The following is a 10056-nucleotide window of genomic DNA, read 5'->3' on the forward strand; positions in this document are numbered from 1 at the left end:
CACACAACTAACAAATCTGTCTTTGATTATGTATAGAACTGATAGATTGTCAGCCTGACACTTGTGCACGAGCTCACTGTTCTGTGATTACGGTTTGACATGTCCTCCACACAACTAACAAATCTGTCTTTGATTATGTATAGAACTGATAGATTGTCAGCCTGACACTTGTGCACGAGCTCACTGTTCTGTGATTACGGTTTGACATGTCCTCCACACAACTAACAAATCTGTCTTTGATTATGTATAGAACTGATAGATTGTCAGCCTGACACTACTGCACGAGCTCACTGTTCTGTGATTACGGTTTGACATGTCCTCCACACAACTAACAAATCTGTCTTTGATTATGTGTAGAACTAAGAGATTGCCAGCCTCACACTTGTGCAGGAGCTCACTGTTCTGTGATTACGGTTAGACATGTCCTCCACACAACTAACAAATCTGTCTTTGATTATGTATAGAACTGATAGATTGTCAGCCTGACACTATTGCACGAGCTCACTGTTCTGTGATTACGGTTAGACATGTCCTCCACACAACTAACAAATCTGTCTTTGATTATGTATAGAACTGATAGATTGTCAGCCTGACACTACTGCACGAGCTCACTGTTCTGTGATTACGGTTAGACATGTCCTCCACACAACTAACAAATCTGTCTTTGATTATGTATAGAACTGATAGATTGTCAGCCTGACACTTGTGCACGAGCTCACTGTTCTGTGATTTTGGTTAGACATGTCCTCCACACAACTAACAAATCTGTCTTTGATTATGTATAGAACTGATAGATTGTCAGCCTCACACTTGTGCTCGAGCTCACTGTTCTGTGATTACGGTTTGACATGTCCTCCACACAACTAACAAATCTGTCTTTGATTTATGTATAGAACTAAGAGATTGTCAGCCTCACACTTGTGCTCGAGCTCACTGTTCTGTGATTACGGTTTGACATGTCCTCCACACAACTAACAAATCTGTCTTTGATTATGTATAGAACTGATAGATTGTCAGCCTCACTACTTGTGCTCGAGCTCACTGTTCTGTGATTGCGGTTTGACATGTCCTCCACACAACTAACAAATCTGTCTTTGATTATGTGTAGGACTAAGAGATCGTCAGCCTCATACTTGTGCTCAAGCTCACTGTTCTGTGATTACGGTTTGACATGTCCTCCACACAACTAACAAATCTGTCTTTAATTATGTATAGAACTGATAGATTGTCAGCCTGACACTACTGCACGAGCTCACTGTTCTGTGATTACGGTTTTACATGTCCTCCACACAACTAACAAATCTGTCTTTGATTATGTATAGAACTGATAGATTGTCAGCCTGACACTACTGCACGAGCTCACTGTTCTGTGATTACGGTTTGACATGTCCTCCACACAACTAACAAATCTGTCTTTAATTATGTATAGAACTGATAGATTGTCAGCCTGACACTTGTGCACGAGCTCACTGTTCTGTGATTACGGTTAGACATGTCCTCCACACAACTAACAAATCTGTCTTTGATTATGTATAGAACTGATAGATTGTCAGCCTGACACTACTGCACGAGCTCACTGTTCTGTGATTACGGTTTGACATGTCCTCCACACAACTAACAAATCTGTCTTTGATTATGTATAGAACTGATAGATTGTCAGCCTGACACTACTGCACGAGCTCACTGTTCTGTGATTACGGTTAGACATGTCCTCCACACAACTAACAAATCTGTCTTTGATTATGTATAGAACTAAGAGATCGTCAGCCTGACACTTGTGCACGAGCTCACTGTTCTGTGATTTTGGTTAGACATGTCCTCCACACAACTAACAAATCTGTCTTTGATTATGTATAGAAACTGATAGATTGTCAGCCTCACACTTGTGCTCGAGCTCACTGTTCTGTGATTACGGTTTGACATGTCCTCCACACAACTAACAAATCTGTCTTTGATTTTGTATAGAACTAAGAGATCGTCAGCCTCACACTTGTGCTCGAGCTCACTGTTCTGTGATTGCGGTTTGACATGTCCTCCACACAACTAACAAATCTGTCTTTGATTATGTGTAGGACTAAGAGATCGTCAGCCTCACACTTGTGCTCAAGCTCACTGTTCTGTGATTGCGGTTTGACATGTCCTCCACACAACTAACAAATCTGTCTTTGATTATGTGTAGGACTAAGAGATCGTCAGCCTCACACTTGTGCTCGAGCTCACTGTTCTGTGATTACGGTTTGACATGTCCTCTACACAACTAACAAATCTGTCTTTAATTATGTATAGAACTGATAGATTGTCAGCCTGACACTACTGCACGAGCTCACTGTTCTTGGATTACGGTTTGACATGTCCTCCACACAACTAACAAATCTGTCTTTGATTATGTGTAGGACTAAGAGATCGTCAGCCTCACACTTGTGCTCAAGCTCACTGTTCTGTGATTACGGTTTGACATGTCCTCCACACAACTAACAAATCTGTCTTTGATTATGTATAGAACTGATAGATTGTCAGCCTGACACTACTGCACGAGCTCACTGTTCTTGGATTACGGTTTGACATGTCCTCCACACAACAAACAAATCTGTCTTTGATTATGTGTAGGACTAAGAGATCGTCAGCCTCACACTTGTGCTGAAGCTCACTGTTCTGTGATTACGGTTTGACATGTCCTCCACACAACTAACAAATCTGTCTTTGATTATGTATAGAACTGATAGATTGTCAGCCTGACACTACTGCACGAGCTCACTGTTCTGTGATTACGGTTAGACATGTCCTCCACACAACTAACAAATCTGTCTTTGATTATGTATAGAACTGATAGATTGTCAGCCTGACACTTGTGCACGAGCTCACTGTTCTGTGATTATGGTTAGACATGTCCTCCACACAACTAACAAATCTGTCTTTGATTTTGTATAGAACTAAGAGATCGTCATCCTCACACTTGTGCTCAAGCTCGCTGTTCTGTGATTACGGTTTGACATGTCCTCCACACAACTAACAAATCTGTCTTTAATTATGTATAGAACTGATAGATTGTCAGCCTGACACTACTGCACGAGCTCACTGTTCTGTGATTACGGTTTGACATGTCCTCCACACAACTAACAAATCTGTCTTTGATTATGTGTAGGACTAAGAGATCGTCAGCCTCACACTTGTGCTCAAGCTCACTGTTCTGTGATTACGGTTTGACATGTCCTCCACACAACTAACAAATCTGTCTTTGATTATGTATAGAACTGATAGATTGTCAGCCTGCCACTACTGCACGACCTTACTGTTCTGTGATTACGGTTAGACATTTCCTCCACACAACTAACAAATCTGTCTTTGATTATGTATAGAACTGATAGATTGTCAGCCTGACACTACTGCACGAGCTCACTGTTCTGTGATTACGGTTAGATATGTCCTCCACACAACTAACAAATCTGTCTTTGATTATGTATAGAACTGATAGATTGTCAGCCTGACACTTGTGCACGAGCTCACTGTTCTGTGATTATGGTTAGACATGTCCTCCACACAACTAACAAATCTGTCTTTGATTATGTATAGAACTGAAGAGATCGTCAGTCCTCACACGTTGTGCTCCAAGCTCCGCTGTTCTGTGATTACGGTTTGACATGTCCTCCACACAACTAACAAATCTGTCTTTGAATTATGTACTAGAACTGATGATTGTCAGCCTGACCAACTACTGCACGAGCTCACCTGTTCTGTGATTACGGTTTTGACATGTCCTCCACACAACTAACAATCTGTCTTTGATTATGTGCTAGGACTAAGAGATCGTCAGCCTGACACTGTGCTCTTCAAGCTCACTGTTCTGTGATTACGGTTTTGACCATGTGTCCTCCACACAACTAACAAATCTGTCTTTGATTATGTATAGACCTGATAGATTGTCAGCCTCTACTTGTGCTCGAGCTCATGTTCTGTGATTACGGTTTGACATGTCCTTCCATACACAATAACAAATCTGTCCTTTTTGATTATGTATAGAAACTAGAGATTGTCAGTCCTGACACATACTCGAGCTTCACTGTACTGTGATATACGGTTAGATTATGTCCTCCACACAACTAACAAATTCTGTCTTTGATATGTTATAGGGAACTGATAGATTGTCAGCCTGACACTTGTGTCACAGCCACTGTGTTCTTATGATTGCTTGACATGTCCTCCACACATACTAACAAACTCTGTCTTTGAATTATGTGTAGGACTGATAGATTGTCAGGCCTCACACTTGTGCTCAGAGCTCACTGTTTCTGGTTATTAACGGTTTGACAATTCCTCCCACACAACTAACAAATCTGTCTTTGATTTAGTATAGAACTAAAAGATCGACAGCCTCACACTTGTGCCCAACTCACTGTTTCTGTGATTATACGGTTTGACATGTCCTCCACACATCAACAAATCTGTCTTGATAATTATAGAAACAGATAGATTTGTCAGCCTGACACTTACTGCACAGCTCACCTGTCTTGGATTACTGGTTTGACATGCTACTGAACTGAGATAGGACTATGAGATCGTCAGCCTCATGCTACTGTTCTGTGATTACGGTTTGACATGTCCTCCACACAACTAACAAATCTGTCTTTAATTATGTATAGAACTGATAGATTGTCAGCCTGACACTACTGCACGAGCTCACTGTTCTGTGATTACGGTTTTACATGTCCTCCACACAACTAACAAATCTGTCTTTGATTATGTATAGAACTGATAGATTGTCAGCCTGACACTACTGCACGAGCTCACTGTTCTGTGATTACGGTTTGACATGTCCTCCACACAACTAACAAATCTGTCTTTAATTATGTATAGAACTGATAGATTGTCAGCCTGACACTTGTGCACGAGCTCACTGTTCTGTGATTACGGTTTAGACATGTCCCTCCACACAACTAATATCTTTTTGATATGAACTAGACGTAGGATGTTTAGCCTACATTACTGACGTTTGATTTTGTAGTTGTAAATTGCCCACACACTACAATTGTCTTGATATGTATGAATGATAGATTTGTCAGCCTCCCCCACCACTTCTTGTTAGGTGATGTCCTGTCTACATCGTTTGACTGTTTCCAACAACTAATAAATCTTCGATTTAAATTGAGACTCATTCTTGATTGTTTGACGGCAGCTCTACTCTATAAGTTCTTTCCACATTAAACTTTACCCCCCCACCCCCCCCCCCCCCCACCCCCCCCCCCCCCCACCCCCCCCCCCCCCCACCCCCCCCCCCCCCCACCCCCCCCCCCCCCCACCCCCCCCCCCCAGCAATATGGATCGTTATCTTGTTAAAAGACCAAAGTTAGACAGTGAAGTTCCTTCTTCAAATGTTGAGGTTTTCCACCCAGCATGAGGTTACAGACGTGCCCGCTGCCACCACAATCGGCGCCATCATCCTCCAATTCACAAATTAGTATCTCCGAAAACATGTGCTCTTTCGACATCGGGTCTCACTCTCACAATTAACAACATCTCTAAGATGATGAGTGACCATACTAAGTATAGTATTTTTAAAAAGCCTAAAAAGGACTTTAAGTTTCCTACATCCTCTCATGTAAAACGAGGACGGGAAGAACAAAGAAAAGCTAATATTGGCCATATTTGAAAAGTATCCATGGTTAGTTTTTTTCAGAAGCTAAGCAAGGGCTATTTTTGTAAATTTTTGTGCAGTACTATGCCATCAAAAGTTAGTTGGAGGACAGCATGACAGTTTCTTTAAAGAAATTAGTTAATTAGTTACTGAACCTCTACAGAGAAATATGCTAAAAACTCTCAGGCAAGGACGGAGATTTAGAAAGTCACGCAGCGACACAATATCACAAAGATGCTGAAATTGACGCCAAACATTTTATATCTGTTTTTGAAAACCCTGAGGGAGAAATTCTTAATTTGTTAAACGAAAATAGGAAGGCCCAAACCATGCAGAATCGTGCAAGGCTTGTGCCAATAATTAAAACTATTTTGTTGCATGGTAGGCAGAACATAACCCCTTAGAGGTCATAAGGGATGATGGCAGTTTGATTGAAGTTGGAGATGATCCAGTACAAAATGACGGCAATTTCAGGGCACTTTTGCGATTTAGAATAGATAGCGGGGATGTTCAGCTTGAAGATCATTTGAAGTCTGCAGGAGCAAACGCCACTTACATCAGCAAGAACAACAGCTAACTGCCTTATAAAATGTTTGTTCTGATGAAATTTTGGAAGTGATAACTCAACGAGTATCAGAAGCCTAAATATTATAGCATAATATTTGACGAATCAACAGATGCGTCTCATACTTATCAGCTAAGCCTTAGTTTTACGTTACCTGTATAACAATGCTATAAGAGAAGACTTTGTAGGTTTTGTTGATCTCCACGGTACGGGTACGAACTATTCTGATCAAGAAGTTGAACCTGTTATCACGGGGGAGGTTTTAGGACAGTCTGTGCTGAAATTCATGCAACAGCTTGGTTTGAACATGAATAACTGTGTAGGGATCGGTTTGTGATGGATGCTCTGTCAATATGTCTGACATGCGAGGAGCAGTGACAGAAATTAAAAAAATTGCCATAAACAGCACCTTATGTGGCTGCAGTAATCATGCATTGAATTTGGCTATTTCAAAGTGCAATAAAGTCCAAAGCGTGAGAAATGCAGTAGGCACTGTAAAAAAGAGATTTTCTAGATTTTTCACCTCCTCGGCCAAACGGAACTCTATTTTGAAAAAAGTACTGGGACATCAAATGAGAGGATATTGTGAGACCCGTTTGGGTAGAACGGCATGAAATCAATTTTTGAGTTTACAGAAGACCTAACAAAAAATAGCCGAAGGCACTTAAAATTGTCTCAAAGTGGAATGATAGCTCAACAGCAAGCAAAGCAAATTGCTTATTGTGCTCTATCTCCACTTGCGAGTTTATAATAACTATGCATTGTCTTAGTGATATAACGGATGCAACCTGTGTTCTTAGTAAATATCTTCAGTCAGAAACCATAGACTTGTGTTCAGCCAAGAGACAAAGTAATGCACACAATAAAAGTACTTCAGAATAAAAAGGCAAAATCCTGAATCAATTTCTTTTCCTCTGATTTTCAATACTGCTGAAAAGACTATGGAGTCTATGGGCATAGAAGTTCGTATTCCAAGAATTGTGGGACAGCAAGTAAATAGACCAAACTACCCCTCAACGTCCAGTGACAGTCCGGGAATGTACAATACAACATTGGAAAAAATCCGCATACATAACAATCCTGGATAACAATTTATTGCAGATATGACAGATAGATTTTCAAGCGATTCACTGGAGTGTTTATATGCTGAACCTAACCGTTCCGACAAACTTGGACAAAATAGTGGATATGAAATCTAGTTTTGAGCCCATATGTATGAAGTATTGCAGTTTTAGTGTCATTGAACAAAAACACGATGCTACTGAAACTTATGAACGAAGTATGCTCCCTCAAGAACATTCCTAATTATAATGAATTTAAGACTATAACTAAAGCAATGAAATGTTTTGAAGCATTAAATGAAAACAGCTAACCCTCTTCTAAGGGCTTTGGTACAAATTCTGCTTACTCTTCCAATTTCAATAGGTAAGTAATTTTTGTTTATATACTATTTTTTCAAAATTATTTAATTAGCAGATAAATTTCTAAAACCAGTAAAACTAATAGTATTTTCTTAAATCGTGTGGTTGTTTAGTAAAAAGTATTTTTTTTCATTGGTATGAAACATTTGACCTTTTTTGACAATCTGTTAGAACTTATTGTTTTTTTTTCCCAACAGCAACGGCAGAACGATCTTTTTCAACTCTGAGAAAATTGAAGTCATGGATCAGAACAAGGATGGCAGAGGATAGGTTGACTGGACTCGCTCTGCTAAACGTGCACAGGACATCGAAGTATGCCCCGAAAAAGTCATTAACAGATTTGCAAGCCAAAAAAACAGAAGACTCGGTTTTGTACTTTAAAGATAAAATTTTGTATTTTTACAACTTTTGTCAGATTATATACATACAGTTTAATTGGAAATATTACATTGTTTTCATTTATCACTTTAGCCCTTTTTTTCATTAGTATACAATAATAACATTATATGTCAAATTACAGAGCTTTGACTACCAACATGAATCATATGTGTAAAAAATCTCCCAAAATCTCAGACCGCCCCCCCCCCCTCGACAAAAATCCTGGATCCGCCCTTGAGTACATGTAGGTGTTGATGATGGCGTAGATACATAAGTTTCACTTCAAATCAGACTTTTTACATGTTCCAGTTTGAATATTACATATTCCACTGTTTTTGTTTTGTCTCTGGTATGGTTGAATTGGACAAAAGCGTTTAACAGCACTAGTCCCAAAGCGAATTTAGAGAGTTACTTTCTTGTACCCCTTTTTAAGTTTTAAAGTTTTCTAAGTTGACTATAACATGAGCTCAGTTGATCAGATATGTCAACTGCTGTTATAGACGAATTATAGGCTTCATAACAGGCTCATTTTTTGTGTGTCTTTCCAGAAGGTACGAGGATGCAATTATCTTCTATTCAAGAGCACGTGTAGTGATCATGTGCACAGCTCTTTTGTCAACCCATTTGACAACTTTTACGCCTGTCTTTTGTTTTCTTCACAATAAGCTTGTCCTTTTTTTATAGATTTTCAATAACTTCTTTGGGGTTGTATCTAAGATCTTTACGCAAGGTTCCGCACATTAATGTTTTTCTCTCCCGCAAAGCTTCAGCGATGGCCACACTATTTAAAAAATGATCAGCATACAACAATTGTCCTTTGTCTAAAAAACTACTATCAAATGTAACATTACTTATCTGTGGTCCACACCTCCAGTACTGTCTTTTTTCCAACAAAGAATCAATTTTGCAGTATAGCCACTAGTTAAACATAACTTTTGTATTTATGCCATACTTATTTTGCTTTGTCTAGACGGTATTGTCTAAAAATAAGCCGTCCCATCCATGGAATCATTTTTTCGTTAATGATGACCGTTTCACTTGAAGTGAACACTTTTTGAAATATGCAATACATCATGTTCACCAGTTCTTTTACTTGGACTATCCTAGGTTATTTAACTTCTGCCATTTCGTTGTTAAGAAAATGCAAACATTTGAGTAACATCTTAAATCTGTCACGTTTCATGGCTTTTTAAAGAAATTATTTTGGACCATTTCATCAAAAGCTTTTTCATTATTTATCATCAAAAGCAAGAGGTAAAGGATTCATTTCCAAAACAATAAATACTCCAAGGAGTTTTTTTATTACGTCTGCAGTTGTATCTAGGCACAGCCTCATAAAAGATCTTCTCTCCAATGAATTGTCTTGCAGATAACTGTGAGCATACCTGTTTGACTCTGTTACAATAATGTTCAGTACCTCCTCTGTCAAACATAGTTCATATAGGCTACATTTGCAGGGTCGGAAAGATCAAACTCATAGTTACTGAATTCCCTCAGAATCGGTAAAAGGGAATTAATTGCCGTACTGTGTATGTATAATCTCCTCATTCTTTTCACTGTTCACATGATCGTTGTTATTTTCAGGAGTAGGTAAATTACTATGAGAATTTAATCCAACTTCATTAGCATAACCGTTTGTTTCTTCCTCAGTAGAAACTATCGGATATTTGTGAATTGTCCTCATTCTCAAAGGAGGGGGACATACTCGCCATCAGATACTGTAAAGTCAGACAATGTTTAATTTAAATCCTCTTCAACGTCTGATGACTTCATACTGAAGCAGTTATCATAAACACAATGTATCACAAGCATAACCTATTACAAATACAACCTATCAGAAGCACAAGAACGTTGAATACTAGATCGATAATATTCACAGTCCAACTATTAAATATACCACAGTCACAGTGCTGATTTATTTGTGTAGCAGGAGACGACGCACATAATCTTAAACAAAGGCTTGATAATAACAGAAGATTAAATAATAATCTTCATAATAAATCGTCATCTACTGCGAAGAAATATGGTCTACCGATACTACTGGTGGCTCACTAAACCTATAG

The sequence above is a fragment of the Homalodisca vitripennis genome, chromosome 6, assembly GCF_021130785.1.
Source record: "Homalodisca vitripennis isolate AUS2020 chromosome 6, UT_GWSS_2.1, whole genome shotgun sequence".
Lineage (NCBI taxonomy): Eukaryota > Metazoa > Arthropoda > Insecta > Hemiptera > Cicadellidae > Homalodisca > Homalodisca vitripennis.